Below are 17,800 nucleotides of genomic sequence, written 5' to 3'. Positions count from 1 at the left end.
CATGAGCAGCGATAGCCACCATGGCTGCACAGACAGAGAAAACAGCGCCACCTAAGAGATTTATATATCCTACTGGCTTGTCCAGCTGCATTGCAAATGGCTTGGACGGGGTTCTGCAGGGAACCGCCTGGGGCTCCCTGACGATCACAGTCTGAAGAACCCCTCAAGGCTCCTCAAAGCCCTTTTACTTTTTAGAGTGTAGTTATCCTAATGGCCTCTAGGTGCAATCATAAATGGATTGGAAATGGGATTCTCCCTTTGATTACAATCAGAAGAAGCCTAAAGTTTCCTCAAAGCTGTTTTACCTTTAAGATTGTTCTTATCCCATGTAATCCCATGTAAGGCTTCACAGTCTGAAGAACCCTTTGAGATTTATGCTATTGTACATTTTAGAGTGTTGTTATCCTTTGATCTGTTCAGGTGCATCGTAAATGAATTGTAAATGGTTCTTCAGGGAACCCTCTTGGGCTCCTCTGTGGTCGCAATCTGAAGAAGCCTAAAGGATTGTCAATGCTCTTTTAATCGGCAGAGTGCTGTTATCCTACTGGCTTGTCCATTGCAAATGGTTTTGAAGGGGTTCTTCAGGGAACCGTCTGGGGCTCCCTGACAATTACAGTCTGAAGAACCTCTCAAGGCTCCTCAAAGCCCTTTGACTTTTCAGAATGTAGTTATCCTATTGGCCTGTCCAGGTGCATTGTGAACTAACTGGAAGGGGTTCTTCAAGGAACCATCTGGGGTTCTCTTATTATCTGAAGAACCTCACAGGTTCCTCACAGCTTGTTTACTTCTTAGAGCGTTGTTATCCCATTGGCCTCCAGGTGCATCGTAAATGGATTGAAAGGGGTTCTTCAGGGAACCCTCTTGGGCTCCCCTATGGTTACAGTCTTAAGAAGCCTCAAGTTTCCTTAGGCTTCCTTCCTGAGAACCCCTTGAAAGTTATTTTACATTTTAGAGTGTATCGAGTTGGTCTGTCTGCATTGTAAATGAACTGTGGGGGTTCTACAGGGAACCTTCCGGGGCTCCCTGGTGATCACAGTGTGAGGAACCCCGGAGGTTCCTCGAGGCTCCTCCGCTCCTCAGAGCGCTCAGCCTGTCGCTCGTTCCCATGGTGGAGCAGAGCAGCATGGGAACAGCAGCGTGGAGCCGAGCCAACGTCAGCAGTGCACTTGTTATTGTTCTCCTCCTCCTCCTCCTCCTCCTCCTCCCATCTCTCTCTCTCTCTATACCTGAACTCCTTCTCCTCCTTTTCCTCCCTCCTTCCCCCTATCTTCCTTCCCTCCTTTTGTCTAATTTTCTTCAGCTGTACCTCTCATTAATTCTCTCTCTCTCTCTCTCTCTCTGTCTCTCTCCCTCTCTCACCATCTTTCTCTAGCTCTCTCTCTCTCTCTCCCTCTCTCACCATCTTTCTCGATCTATCCGTCTTTCTCTCCTCCCTTGTAAAATCCCCCAGAATTCTCAGTTGTTATTGCTCACTTGTTTGGATTCTCTGATATTCTACTACAGCTGTGTGTGTGTGTGTGTGTGTGGGTGTGTGTGTGTGTGTGTGTGTGTGTGTGTGTAACAATGAGAGAGAGAGAGAGAGACAGAGGACACAGAAAGAAAGTGTGTGAAAGAAAGAGAGAAAGAGAGAGATATTGAGGGTGTGTGTGTGATGGAGAAAGAAAGAGAGATCAAGAGAGTGTGTGTGAAAATATGTGTATAAGAATAGAGATAGAGAGAGTGTGTGTGTGTGTGTATGTGGGAGAAAGAAATATTGTGTATTTTTATGAGAAAGAGAGAATGCCAGAGAAAGAATGTGTTTGTGTGTGTGTGAAAGAGAGAAGAGTGAGAGAGAGAATGCCAGAGAAAAAGAGGGATTGTGTGTGTGTGTGTGTGTGTGTGTGTGTGTGTGTGTGTGTGTGTTGATGATATCGGAGGCTCTTTATTAGTGTCAGGGGTCACGGAGGACAAGCAGGGCCATCCTATAGCAGGAAACACTGAGTGTCGGGAGGGGAATATCTGTGTGTGTGTGTGTGTACATGTGTGTGTTTGTGTGTGTGTGTGTGTGTGTGTGTGTGTGGAGGGTAATATCTGGAGGTACGCCGGGCCGGAGCGCCGGGCCGTGAGTCGGAAATCCTGTTGGAACACGAGAACATGACTGGAAGCTCTCTCTCTGTGTGTGTGTGTGTGAGTGTGTGTGTGTGTGTGTATGTGTGTGTGTGTGGAGAGAGAGAATGGGAGGAAGCGGTGTATTATTCTGAGTGAGACTGAGCTCGCCGCCCAACCGTCGCTACGACGCCTCGGACCTCACACCGCTCGACCCCGTGTTCCCACAGGACGTCCCACACACACAAACACACACACACACACACACACACACGCTCACTCTACCACTCAGTCTAATGTTACACTTGCTAGTCTCTCTTTCTGTTGGTATCGCCACAAAGAATTAACAGTACACTCTTAAAAAGGATATTTTTAACACGTCTGTGTGTCTTTTTTAGGACAAATGTCTTACTTTTCAACACAAGCTACGTTAAAAAGGAGCTATGTTGTGTTAAAATGTATTGCCATTAACATATATTCTGATAAAAAGTATGTGTTGTCCCAAAGAAGACACACAGATATGTTAATAATTATATTTTTAAGAGTGTGAGAAGCTTTCATACTCAAAGCTTTCCTTTAGTTTTAATTGTAGAAATTAAAAACAAGGGGAAAAGAGAAAACTTCAGAAAAAGGTTTGTGCCATTCTCTTCCTTGTTGAATTTTGATGTCTTTTCTGTTCCTGTTTGTCATCTTGATATTTTTTTCCTCTCTTTTTGGGGTGAGATGATTTTTTCTTTGTCACAAGTTCACAGTATTAACCAGCACAGTATGGTGTATTGCATTTCTTTTACTCTCGCATTTTCAACAGTTTTAATAAATAAATAAACCATGCTAAAAATGTATAACCTCATGCTACTTTAAGATGTAATATGCTGGATTAAAACATCCATCTTTTGTTCAACTGAACCTAAAACTGTAGTCTAAAAAAAGCAGTAAAACTTACATTTTAGTCATTTAGCTGATGCTTTTATCCAGAGTGACTCAGTAGAAAAAGCTTCAAATGTGTGGAAATTCACCAACATTACAGGCAATCAGTAGTAGGGAGGCCAAGGGTCAGAGGTCACAGCACCCTGAAACTTTCCTGTAACCATAAAGCGAGAGAGAGAGAGAGAAAAGTGCTTGGAAAGAAATAAGAAAAATAAGAGCTGAGGAGAGAGGTAGAGGGGATTTTCTTTTACTTCAAAATAAGAGCACATTTTAGTGTAAGTAGAGGAGGAAGATATGGACAAAGGGAAAGGGTGATGTGTGGTACTTATTGAAGAGAAACTTAAATAAAAATATAAAAACGTGTTCAGAGACAGAGTTATGACAGAGGGCTGTATAGGAGAGAGTTACCAGCAGCTCTTAATGCACTTCCACAGTTCATAATGCAGACCGTGGGGAGTGTATGAATGTCTGTTGTTTGAGGGAATAATACTCTATTGTTGTCCTGCAGGAAACATGCAGACATTTCCCCCAGGGAGCGTCGCACGACCGGCCTGCAGGTGCTGCTGCCGCTACTCCACTTCCTTCCTGTCACCTGACCTGGCAGAGGAAAGGGGGGGGGGGGAGGGGGGGGTTACGACAGGCTGAGATCCAGACCGTTCGCTTTATTATCAACACATGGTGGCTATTTTTGATTTATGTCATCCTCAGGGTGGGAAAATGAAACCCGCCTGGAGGACAGTGAAGCAGATGTAAACAGAGACAAATTCAACTAGTGTCTGGACAAAAAAATTTAAAAGTAAACACCGAAATGATCCTTTGAAATCAAGGAGAGTTCAGCAGAAGATACAAATCTACGCTGCTGGATTGAAAGGAACATACATAGGTCTAATGTTGATCCATAGCATTAGCTAAAGTTAGCGGTTGGCTATTTCATGTTGTTTATGTTATATTTATATCCAAACCAACTAGGTATAATTGTTTAAGTTGTAGCTGACAACTAGTTTAAACAGTAGCGGTTTTAACCAGCTAACTAAAGTCACCCAGTGTTAGCATTAGCTAGCAGACACCGCTAACATTTCACTGCCACAGAAGCGCCACAGGATATGGAGCATAATGTTGGGATATTTCTAATACTAAAGATAAAGACAGTTAAAGCACACAAATAATAAGAATTTGTTGATTTGGAGGCAAATATAATGTTAACAACAATAAATAGCTGAGTGCTAGCATTAGCTAACATTATGAACCATAGCTGGTTTGGAGGTGAATCTAATTTTAACAACATGAAGTAGTTGACTGCTAATATTAGGTAATGTTATGGATCAGCATCATGGATATTCCCTTCAATCCAATCGCTTTAGCCTTTCATTTGTGAACATTTTATTTTTTTTTTGTTCTGCTTCACAGTCTTCCAGGTAGGGTTTCCATGTGAATAAAGCAAATTGTCTGGGCAACTTAAATTTTCGATGCAACAGACTTGTAAGTGGAAGGCTGTTGGTTTGAATCCCACACTTACTTGGAAATCTGGTTTGGGAAAGTGATTCAGACACAGAAAGCAGATCTGCACTTTATCAGTGCTAAGTGTTGAGAGGCTCTTCCCCACTCACTTGACCTCTGACCTTTCTTCCCACCTCTCCTTTAAATAAAGATTAAATTGAACACCAGGTCTCTCATCCAGAGCAGGAACACTGAGAACAGACTGAAGGAGTTTGGGCAGGAGGTGAAGACGTGAGGCGTCGACACTCTGAACAAGAAGGTTTTCTGTTGTACCAGAGAACGGTTTTATCAGCCTGTACCAAACCAGAACCCTGTTTGGTGCTATTAAGAATCATTTTTATAACGGTTCTCTATAGCATCATGCTGCACTTGTTCAACATAGAACCTTTATGGTGTTGTAAAGAACTCTTTTAGAACGATTCTCTATAGCACCATGTTCAAATGGTACAACATGGTACAACAGCTCAAATGGACTTTCGTGTTGTCTTCATCTATCTTTTAAATAGTGGTTTATTGTATATTGAATCATGCTCAAAAGATTCTACATAGAACCTTTATGGTGCTATAAAGAACCTTTTAGATAGTGGTTTATTCCACATTGAACCATGCCCAAATTGTACAACATAGAACCTTTATGGAGTTATAAAGAACCCCTTTTTAGATACTAGTTTGTTCTACATTGAATGATGCTCACATGGTTCTACATAAGACCTTTATGATGCTATAAAGAACCGCTTTTAGAAAGTGGTTAATTTTATATTGAAACATGTTCAAATAGTCCTAAATAGAACCTTTATGGTGCTATAAAGAACAATTTAACAGTGTCTCAAACCGAGCCTGTCCTCCCCCAAAAAACGAGCCCATAGGTCGTTTGTACAAGCAGCTTATTACGACCTATAGTTACGTTTTAAAGTTAAGCGACCTCTAGCGGTCGTGTAAATAACGACAGTGTGCTACGTTGGTCTGCGTCCACGTCACATGACATCACGTTTCTCTCTCAACATTGAAATAACACGGTGGAAAGTCAGGGCGTTGTGGTCAGGGATGGCGGACGGGCGTATACGTTTGCCTTCGATGTCGGCGACCGAGGTTCGATTCCCAGCGTTTCCAAATTTAACCCTGACCAAACCATTTTCCTAACCTTAACCAAGTTGTTTTAGTTGCCTAACCATAACCATAACCCAAGTTGTTTTCATTTCACATATTTTTGTGAGATCACGTTGGAAACTAGAGGGTAGGAACAAACGACCTATGTGGTCGTATGGATTGGAGGACTTGTTGCCCAAACTAGCCTAAAAACCTTTTGCCAGTTTTTTTTTATTTGAGCAAATCAGAGGAGTTGTTTCGGTTCCATATTGAACCACTACCCAAACCAAAGAACCCTTGTGAAGACCCCTCTTTTTTTATCAGAGAAGAGGGAGAAGAGAGAGAGAAGAAGGAGAAGGAGGAAGAGAAGGAGAAGAAAGAGAAGGAGGAGGAAGAAGACATACAGAGGAGAAGGTACTATAAGGTGCTATAGAACCCAAGAACCTTTGAAGAACCGTCTTTTTTTATCAGAGAAGAGGGAGAAGAGAGAGAAGAGGAGGAAGAGGAGGAAGAAGAGATCCAAGCAGAGAAGGTACTACAGAAGGTGGCGGGGTGTTGGCAAGGCATGCACCTCTAATCTCCAACACGTCCACACACACTCCACACACACTCGAAAGCGCACGGGAACCCTTGTGAGCTTGGCCTGTGTGTGTGTGTGTGTGTGTGTGTGTGTGTGAGCTGTGAAAGCTACGGTCCAGAGCCTGGAACATACCTGTCATCGGGACGCCCTCCCATCACGCCTTGGAATCTAGAGGCTGTTCACACCGGGAAACACACACACACACACACACACACACACACACACACACACACACACACACACACACACGGGTAGGTATTTATTGCTATTACTGTTCTTTGTTTTTGATATTCAACCATATATTTTGGCAACATTTGTGTATTATGTGATGGAATTAAGAGAGAGAGAGAGAGAGAGAGAGAGAGAGAGAGAGAGAGAGAGAGAGAGAGAGAGAGAGAGGTGTTGTCGATCTCTTCCAGTCGTTTCTTATCTCTCTCGCCCACAGTCGTCCTCATGCTGATACGTCCAGTCCAGTACGGACTTATCAGCGGTAACACCCAGTCTGGAAATTCACAAAGAAGAGACAGACACATTAAAGGTTTTTTTTTTCTTAAGAGTCTTTATTTATCCAGCGGAGATTTGCTGACCTGGCACCATGTTTCATACTTAGACAGTTCCACTCCTTTCTTTTATGTTTATTAAACCTTTCAGTCGGAAAAAAGTGAGAGTCTTGTTTTTTATATATCGGCAGAATCTGCTTTGTCAAAGTCCTGTCTCCCACCTTTTTCGCCTATTTACAATTATTGGTAAACGTATTATTTTCTTGAAAGGTTTAATAAACATAAAGAAAGAGATTCACTTAACTACAATTCAGCAGCGTGACTAGTTTTTCTATATATTGTCAGAATCTGCTTTGTTTGGGTTCATTTATGAGCTAGAAGTGTGATTTTCAGACTGTTCCTCCATACAATGGCAGTGAATGGAGAGAGAAAAAAAACACAATTCTCCAGTCTCCTCTACCAGAGCAACAGATCACAGAATCACTGATTTGGGGGTTTTATCGAGATTCTTTTAACATCTCCAGCTTTCTTCTCCTCTTCTCTTCCCTCCGTTTCTCCTCTGCGCTTCCCTCCGTTTCTCCTCTTCTCTTCCCTCCGTTTCTCCTCCTCTTCCCTCCATTTCTCCTCTTCTCTTCCCTCCATTTCTCCTCTGCTCTTCCCTCCATTTCTCCTCTGCTCTTCCCTCTGTTTCTCCTCCTCTTCCCTCCGTTTCTCCTCCTCTTCCCTCCGTTTCTCCTCTGCTCTTCCCTCTGTTTCTCCTCCTCTTCCCTCCGTTTCTCCTCTGCTCTTCCCTCCGTTTCTCCTCCTCTTCCCTCCATTTCTCCTCTGTTCTTCCCTCCGTTTCTCCTCCTCTTCCCTCCATTTCTCCTCTTCTCTTCCCTCCGTTTCTCCTCCTCTTCCCTCCATTTCTCCTCTTCTCTTCCCTCCGTTTCTCCTCTTCTCTCCCCTCCGTTCCTCCTCTTCTCTCCCCTCCATTTCTCCTCTTCTCTTCCCTCCGTTTCTCTTCCTCTTCCCTCCATTTCTCCTCTTCTCTTCCCTCCATTTCTCCTCTTCTCTCCCCTCCGTTCCTCCTCTGCTCTTCCCTCCATTTCTCCTCTTCTCTTCCCTCCGTTTCTCCTCCTCTTCCCTCCATTTCCCCTCTTCTCTTCCCTCCATTTCTCCTCTTCTCTCCCCTCTGTTCCTCCTCTGCTCTTCCCTCCATTTCTCCTCTTCTCTTCCCTCCGTTTCTCCTCCTCTTCCCTCCATTTCTCCTCTTCTCTTCCCTCCATTTCTCCTCTTCTCTCCCCTCTGTTCCTCCTCTGCTCTTCCCTCCATTTCTCCTCTTCTCTTCCCTCCGTTTCTCCTCTCCTCTTCCCTCCGTTTCTCCTCTGCTCTTCCCTCCGTTCCTCCTCTTCTACAGTGACTCCCACTGTACGCAGCACTAATGCAGGATCGATGCAGGATAAATGCATGAAGAGAGACGTCTACAAAGGCTTCCCCTGTTATCACGGCTTGTCCCAGGTCATCCGGTGCAGATGCGTGTCTTCCTGTCTGCACGTGGATCTCACTTTCTCCTCCGTCGACCCACTGGGGTTCCCAACCATTTTGGGGGTCAAAACTACCCCCCAAATTGAACCCCCCCCTCCCCACCTCCACCCCCGGTGTTTTTGGCCCATCTGTCTCTGAGTATCTGTGAGAGTTTCTGTGTTTGTAGTGAAGCCTCTTCTGTTCTCTTCCTGTTCAGCATTAGTCTCACCTCAGGAGCCTTAACAGAGTTATATCAGATAGACCTGACACACACATTCCTGCTAGCGCCTATATAAAGACACACACACACACACACACACACACACATAGATGTAGGAATGCACACACACGCAGACACACACTGTATATAACTGCACACATACGCAGACATACACATACTGGCACGGACGTATGTATGTGTGAGCATGCACACACACATACACATATACACACACACACACATATATGGACGCACGTGCGCATACATACATGCATACGCACACACACACATTTTAATACCGTAGTTGTCAAATGTATTGTATTTTATGTAGTACTAATATTTTAGTCTTTGTATTGTATTTTAATGTTTCTGTACTATTTCCAGTCTTAATGCTCTTGTATTTTCAGGCTAGAAACCTGCATGCATGGCATCTACTTTGTATTTTATATATGAAATAATGTTTAATGCATTTGTCTGTTAAATAAACGAGTAAATAAAATAAAATAAAATATATACACTCTGTGAAAAAAACCCCATCCGTGCTCAGCAACACCTTTCCCTGCATAAGTGTTTTTTTGTTTAGTTTTTTTTGTTTTTTTTATCTGTAAAATTTGCAGACTGGTGATTTCACTACAGACGTCCCAACTCGCTCTGCTGTAGGACTCTCCTCTGTCATGACAGAGCAAAATGGGGAGGTCGACTGCTTCATGCACAAGTTTATGGTTTCCAATGACTTCACCTGGAAATCAAAAACCCTTCTATTGATGTGATTTGGACCGATAGTTTTGGAGAAAGCGTTCTTGAAATCTCCCTGTGTTGATATATATATTATATACTGTACGTTAGGGAGAGTTAACGGCGTCTACATGTCGTTCCTCGTCTCTTTGCCTCCCGCCCGGCGCCGGCCACAGTGAATATTCTGCATCAGTCATTACCATAGGAATGAAGAAAGTTGGCCCGGCTCCAGTCCATCTCCATATGAACACATGTAAATCCCATCACATCAAACTGCAGGGCAGAGCAAGCCGCGAGAGGAGAGAAGGTCAAGTTTGATGAACAGAAGAAGAAGAAGAAGGAGGAGGAGGAGGAGGAGGAGGGTGAGAGTAGCAGACAGAAGAAGAAGAAAGAGGTTGGAAATGGGTTTGACCAAGGTCGATGTATGTAAAGACTGTTTTATGCAAATCATGGTAGATACCAGAGAGAGAGAGAGAGGGAAAAAAATAAAATGTGAATTAGGCGCGTTTCCATCAGCTGGGTTGAAGAGAATGAATCGGCTTAGTGAATGTAAAAAAAAAAAACCCCCAAAACATATCCAAGATCTTTCAAGAATTGCTTAGTATTGGACTTTTTTTGGTGTCAGCTAATGTTGCTCATATTTCATGTTATCCAAAGACAAAAACAAAGAAATGCAGTTATCATAAGATCTTATAGGAGAAGATGAAACTTGAATGATTCTCCGTTGGGAAACTGGACCGTTGCAGCTGCAAATAATAAAAAGAAACAGCAAAGAAAAATAGAATATAAATAAGACCAGAGCAAATGAGGGTTATATAATCATACACAACTGATAATTTCAACTAGATCATGCTTAACAGAAACATATGAAAAGTTATGATTACAGCATTAACAGGGTGTGCAAAATAGATAAATAAATGGCCATCATTATTTATTCAATAAATAGGTTTCCATTGCTTAAAAGTTAAATATCCCCATACAAGAGTGTCTTGACTTCTGGACTTATGTCGTTTTTCTTTTCCACCTTTCTGCCAGTTTCATCACTATTTATCAGATCATTTCTTTATCGTCAGAAAACGTTTTCATGTTGAGTTTAAATTTTCACTTTCTCACGATACCTGAGGAGCACAAACTGAGGTGGACGAATGCCACTTTTTGGCTCAGCTTCCAAAGGCTGGTAAACTATAAAAAAATTACCTGCCAGGAATGATTTTTACCGGCCAAATTAATTAATATACATTTGTCATAGACATACATCACCCGACCCCAGTTTGAGTGCTATTTCGTGTACAGAGTCAGAGTTTTATTTTAAAACTTGCTCACTCACTTGTACAATGGATGTTTTTGAATGTCTGAATAATATATAATTCAGCCATTCAAATGTTATTGGACAAATTTTGCATTTGGTGTTTTTTGGGGTGGTAATTTCAGAAGATTTTAGCAAAACTTCATAAAAATACTTGGATGGACACCCAGCAAGGGAGAGAGACAATCAGAGAGAGAGAGGAGGAGAGAGAGTAACAGAGAGAGAGAGAGAGAGTTCATTTCTCAGTTACAATAGACTGATGCAGAGTTTCTCCTGGTTATGCTAAGTGGATCTGCTCCTTGCAGCCATTCTCCTCTATAGGAGCGTGACCCGGCACATTGTAGCCATCTGACCCTACACGTTCCACTGATGGGGGGCCGCAGCGTGTGTGTGTGTGTGTGTGTGTGTGTGAGTGTGTGTGTGGATGGTACTGACATTTCTGGCACATTCTAAAGAGAGAAAGTGGGTGTGGGAAAGACCTGCTCCCCCCCCTCCGCCACCCAGACTCTCCGTTATACACACACACACACACACACACACACACACACGCGGTCAGCTGATATCCAACTCCCCCAGCTCTCCCAGCTCTTTATCTTCATCTGTGTGTGTGTGTGTGTGTGTGTGTGTGTGTGTGTGTGTGTGTGTGTGTGTTCTCAGAATGGAGCTGCTGGGAAAGTCCCCTTGTCTTCGATAATGTTTCAGTGTGACCAGATTCTCAGTAACATCACCCACTGGAGCGACTTTGAATTTATTTGGAATATATCCTATTTAAAGACGCTACATGAAGCATTTCACGTCAATAAATCATTACCACATACATTTTAAGACATTAATAGAATTACCATAAACAAACAAAACCATCGCAGAGAAGATTGGCTGTCTCCAATTTGGCGGGAAACTATTTTCTTTACGGCATAATGGAAGATCGCTTTACGGCACAAGACAGGAAGAGAGCGTTGTTCTTCCAGCGCAAATGGAACATTCTTGGAAGCAGTGGGGTTTATGGGAAATGTAGTCTTAATATTTACACTAAAAATACCACTGGTGTGAGATAGAGGCTACCAATCATCTCCACTATGGTCTCATTTGTTTACGGTAAATACACCAAGGTAGCACAGTTAGGTAGAAGGTTCAGATCTTGCTCAAGGACACTTCAACAGGACATTGACTGCTGATGGACACATTAATGGACACTGCAGGGATCAAACCTGCAACCCTTTGGTCTCTCTTGGTGCCAGGTCATCTTGCTGCCCCAAACTAAACAGCCATTTTGCGTTTTGTTTTGTTTTGCTTGTTGTGACATTTCAGAAGTTTAATTCCAAAATGAGATATTTGAAAAAATGTGACGCTTTTTTTGTGACAAAAATTATCGTTGACGTAACATTTGGAAGAAGCTTTTATCCAAAGCACCTTGCAGTACCATGAGTGCATATATTGCTAGGAGGGGTGGCTCCAGTGGGAATTGAACCCCTCAGCCTGGCTGTGTTAGTGCCTTGCTCTACCCACTGAGGCCACAAACGTTAAACTTATTTTGGAAAAGATCTAAGCTATAAACTATCACAAGACACCTTTTCCTCATGTTTTTATAAATCTTTGAACTACTGAATGATGAATTTCAAGTAGCAATTTGTTACATGTGATCCAATTTGAGGTTTTACATGTCACTGTCCCGAATATTATCTATATCGAATGTGTCAAAATCAGGTAGTAAACCATAATTCACTGCCACCCGGCCATCTTGGACCAATGGTTGACTCTTAATACATTAGTTCATACATTACTTGTGATTGGTGGAACTGACTGCAGGCTCATGGAGACTTGTATACCCAAAATACCACCAAGACGGCATGAAAAAGCAGAATGGCTGCAAGAACATGCAGTAGTGATGAAAACTTGAGGCTGGAGTTCAAGCCCAAACAACAGAGGCTGCATCTAGTACTTATGTATCTCTGGGGTTAATCGCCAGCTTTGCCAGCTTTACAAATGTGCTGCGTCAATTCAGCGTGTTAAAAGACTTCATTCAGTGCGCTCCATTTTCTCCCTCCCATTGACTGACAATGATGGCATTAGCGGTGAGATTTCCATTTCAATCCGCACTTTTGGTAGATTAGGTTTGGCTGAGCTGGCCCGAGTTCACTGACGCACAATCGCATCTCTGACGAGTTACCAGCGAAACGCTCTTCACAGGTCTTTGATTCTGGGAACGCAGACGGGTGTGGTTCAACAAATAAATGTCCTTTGGGAAATACGACTCACTTCCAAGTAACGAATGAAAGAAAACTCCTACACAGCAGGATGCTTGGTCTTTGGCGTCAGTGTAGCGTCTATATAGCTCTCAGTGTCCTCTACCAACTGATAGAGGGGTCTATGTAGCAGAGGGATAATAGGACTCAGGTGCCAGTCGTCTCTCTCTCTGCCTCCCAACCAATGCGTTATTAATTGGAGTTGAAGATTTGTCTTTCCTCCCAAAGACCTGAACCACCTGCCAGAGGGGTAGGAGCTGAAGGAGAGGGGGATGCTGGAACTGGGAAGTGTCCACGGTTATTTTTTGTCCTCTTCGTTCCTCTGTCTTTGTAATCTACATTCGAGCCCGACGGGACCCAGCCCGAGCCCCGAGGGTTCGGTCCGGTTCGGGATGTGATTCTTTTTATCACTCCCTCAGGCTGGATTAACTGCATTAGGACTGCTGATAGAGTGACGCACGCTTAAGCTCCGCTGCAGTAAAATTGAGGTTCTTCTTTTGGACCGTTGCAGATGCAGAATTTAGAATTTTCTGATCTCTTAAATTTGTTTTGGCCAGATTCAGGCTCTAGTGTGTCTATCAACTCAATGTAGAGTTGAGAGACTTATTGTTTTACAGGTGATTCTGTCCATTTCCTTAAGAGTTTGTTTGGCCATGCTCCTGTACCAGAAGGGTACTTGACAGGGTGAGGGATGCTTTGTTTAGAAATCAGATGCAAGCTGCAGTAAAGAACTGGAAAATGTGTTTTTAGCCCCACGACAGCAGGGTCTCTATGGATGGTGTCGGTCGGTCAGTAGCAAATAGTAGCGTCTTGGAACCATCAAAGAGCCCTTGAGCAAGGCGCTTAAAGACACACACATACATAAAAATGCACGTTTACACACACACACACACACACACACACACAGCAAAAAAGCCCCGTTTCTTCTTCTTCTTCTTTTCCCATCGCCATCTATAAATACAGAGCATGAGAAGAGCTTGTTTGGTGATTGGCATTCACAGTGACAATGAAGGGGATTTCTGTGTGCGTGTGTGTGTGTGTATGTGTGTGTGTGTAGAGTTGCACTTTAATGAAATTAACATCTTGAACTCTGAGAGAAAGAATTAATGAAAGAAAGAAAAGAGGGAGAGCGAGAAAGAAAGATAGAGAAAATTGGGAGAGTTAGAGGGAAAGAGGGCAGTGGAGGAAGAGAGAAAAGGATAATTGTATGTTTCTGCAGTGAAAGAGTGTTATTCTTTGGTTGTGGTGAGAGGCGGCCATTGTTGAGTGTAGTTTACCAGTGGGACCAGTCATCTGAGATCAGATCTGGGCTCCACATGCTGCAGGGGGAGGCTTACCCAAGATTATCTCCCTGATTCAACTGCTTTGCTTTAAGAGACAGCTTTTTCTGTCTGGAGCTGTGAAACTAAGGGGGGAAATGAATCGTTCTCCATCTGTTTCTTTATTTGATCGTTTCATTTGTCATGTGCGATATCCCAGAAACTATTGAGCGGATTTTGATGAAACTTAGGCGCATCATGCATCTCGCCAACAAGGTGAATCAACAAAAAAAAAAATCCAAGAATAAAAACATTACAGTACTGGGAAGTGCAGTGCAGAAACACCACAGCAAAGAGCACTGCAACATAGATGGAGACAAAATTAAACAAAAAAACAAGAAACTCTTGGATTGCCACTTTAAAATCATGCTGTGGCCTTCGTTAGGGAGCGGCACACCAACCTGCAAGAGGAACCGTTCTTCATGTTCATGTTCTTCGTAGGCCACAGCATGAAGAGTGTAATTAAAAATGCAATTAAGGCTTTTAACGTTTTGCTTGAAGAGTGCCGTGGAGCTCCTTTTTTTCACTGAAAGCAAATGTCTTCACACACAGAAACCCAGCAGAAGCACTCTCTATCCTCTCCTCTTTGAACTGGACTGTGCTTATACTGGGCAGCTCCCAGTGGCCAACAGTTGAAGACTGGTTGTACTGGGCAGCTACTAGGTGTGAATGGGTGAAACAGGGCGTTGCTGACAAAAAGCATCACTTTCCTTGGTTAAAAAAGGTGAAAGAAAGCACTTTGTTGTCATGAACATCTACTGTATAACTACTGCTCGCTGCTTCAGAAACTCAAGAGTAAAGGAAACAAGGACTCATCTGTTCCCACTGCAGTCAGTTTTATTTAACTTGCACAATAAATAATGCAGTTTTTGCCTGTAGGAGAACTTCATGCTTTGCACTAGTGACCATGATGACTGATGACTTTGTATTGCACTCTGTTCAAGCTACTGACTCCCTGCCTGCTCTTATCAAATCATATGGGTCTGTATGAATGCTTTGGTGATTTATGTGTTTTTATTGCATTTTCCTGATTATTGCTGTTTTCAACATATTTTTTCAATATATGAGCTCCTCCTCTCCTCTCCTCTCCTCTCCCCTTCTCTCCTCTCCTCTCGTCTCCTGTCCTCTCCTCTCCTCTCCCCTTCTCTCCTCTCATCTCGTCTCCTCTCCTCTCCTCTCCCCTTCTCTCCTCTCCCCTTCTCTCCCCTTCTCTCCTCTCCTCTCCTCTCTTCTCCTCCTCTCCTCCTCCTCTCCTCTCCTCTCCTCTCCCCTTCTCTCCTCTCCTCTCCTTGTCTCCTCTCCTCATCTCATCTCCTCTCCTCTCCCCTCCCCTTCTCTCCTCTCCTCTCCTTGTCTCCTCTCCTCGTCTCCTCTCCTCTCCTCTCCTCTCCCCTTCTCTCCTCTCCTCTCCTCTCCTTGTCTCCTCTCCTATCCTCTCCCCTTCTCTTCTCTCCTCTCCTCGTCTCCTCTCCTCTGCTCTCCTCTCCTCTCCCCTTCTCTCCTCTCCTTGTTTTCTTTCCTTTCTTCTCCGCTCCTCACTTTGTTTCCTTTCCTTTCCTATCTCCTCCTCCTCTCCTCTCCTCTCCCCCCTGTATTCCCATGGTTTTCCCAGGCCTGCTCTGTGCTCTCTGCTCTCCCAGGGTGTTTGACCTGACTTGCTGCCCCTCTCTGCCCCTCTCTGCCCCTCTCTGCCCCTCCTGGTGCTTCCTGCCCCCTGCTGCAGCCACAGAGGCTCTTATTGTAGCCGGAGCCTACGCCCGTCACTACTGCCACAGGTCGCACACACACACACACACACACACACACACACACACACACACACACACACACACACACACACACACACACACACAAAGCACGCAAAATATGCACATTAAGATACACGGAAGACATTCAGAACACACAGGCACACACATTAACACACAAATGAATGCACGTGCACATACAGACACAAGCACATGTAATATGCACATACATACACATGCACAGGCAGACAAATGCAGCCGTGAACAATAATACAATTAATTGTCTGTTCTAAACACCTGACACCAGGTAGCTCTTTCCTGGGAAAACACCTCTGCCACACAGGAAGTGATGCGTTTTACGTTTCTGGTTTGTTTGGAATAAACAGAAGAAGAAGAAGAAGAAGAAGAAGAAGAAGAACTGGGTAGTTAGCATGAGCAGTGATAGCCACCATGGCTGAACAGACAAAGAAAAGAGAAACTCAAACTGCATCAACAGACAATCTAAGCTCCGCCCACTCTATTTGATTGACAGGTGATCTGTGGGAAGTGCAGTGCAGAAACACCACAGTGAGGCTGAGGGACAAAGATGGAGAAAACAAGGAACTCATGGATTACCACTTTAATGACTTGATTTGTGATTTAGTTTCTTCAGAGTTAAAGTCCATTTTTATGAATTTTGGTCACCTTCTGCATGTTTTATTACATCCTAGAACCCCATGTGCTTTTTATGGTGAGCTCTTGTGCAGAAACCTAGCTTGGCTGTTAGAGGAAAGGGGGAACGGGTGAGAAAAAAGAAGGAAAAGAAAAAAGTATGCATTTAGTCCTGTTTATTTGTTATTATTTTAATGTAAAAAAAAGATCTATATTGCAGCTTTAAAAACCTAATCTCAGTAAATAGCTGGGAATGGGACGAGCTACAGAGAGAGAGAGAGAGAGAGAGACGACTGAAGACTGAGCGAGGAGGTAGAGAGGAGTGAGAAAGAAGGATCCGATACACTGCCGTCTTATCTTCTAACACACACACACACACACACACACACACACACACACCTAGACACACACACACCTCAGTATCGTTCTTAATCTCCAATTGTTCCACTTGTGACACACACACCGCAAAATCATTCTCCAACTCCATTGGTTCCACAAGTCACACACACACACACACACACACACACAGACACACACACACACACACACACACACATAGCATGACATTAGCAGCATCCAGGTCACTGTCATGCTAACATGTTACATATGTGTGTCTGCATGCAACAAGTCACACACTATACTCAACCCCACTCTGTTCTATTCTATTCTGTTCTATTCTCTTTTACTTCATTCTGCTCTGTACTACTATTCTATTGTGTGTGTGTGTGTGTGTGTGTGTGTGTGTGTTTGCATGCACACACATAATGTTAGAACTACAATGGCCTTTTGCTCTGAACCACTTCCCTCTGTTGTTGAAGGCGATGGCCAGGACGATATGGCCGACCCCTACACACACACACACACACACGCACACACACACACACTCACACACACACACGCGAGGGCAGAGATATGGCTCAACCCCTCCACCCTTGTTAACCACTATCAAGATCAGGAAGCGCTGCCAGTAAGCTGCGGTTCCCACCACTCACACACACACACACACACACACACACACACACACACACACACACACACCCAACAGTCTGCTGAGACCACACCCCCCTCTCTGCACACACACACTCACTCTCACATACACATACACAAACACTCACAGTCTTCCAAATTCATACATGCACACACGCCATCATACACACACACACACACACACACACACACACACACACACACACACCCTTCCTTTCGTGCCCAGATGGTGACTGTAGGGGAAAACCAGCTGAAGGGAGCCACAGTGTTTTCATGGATTAGTGTTTGTTCCAGTGTGGTTGTACTGGGAAGAATGACTGCTTCACATTCATACAGTTCCTCACACTCACACTGGGAGCGGCCCAGTATGACCACAGGCCTCTGCTGCGGTGTGTGTGTGTGTGTGTGTGTGT

Source organism: Centroberyx gerrardi, chromosome 18 (assembly GCF_048128805.1).
Source record: "Centroberyx gerrardi isolate f3 chromosome 18, fCenGer3.hap1.cur.20231027, whole genome shotgun sequence".
NCBI lineage: Eukaryota > Metazoa > Chordata > Actinopteri > Beryciformes > Berycidae > Centroberyx > Centroberyx gerrardi.
The sequence above is the reverse complement of the archived record's forward strand: the minus strand, read 5'-3'. Positions refer to the sequence as shown.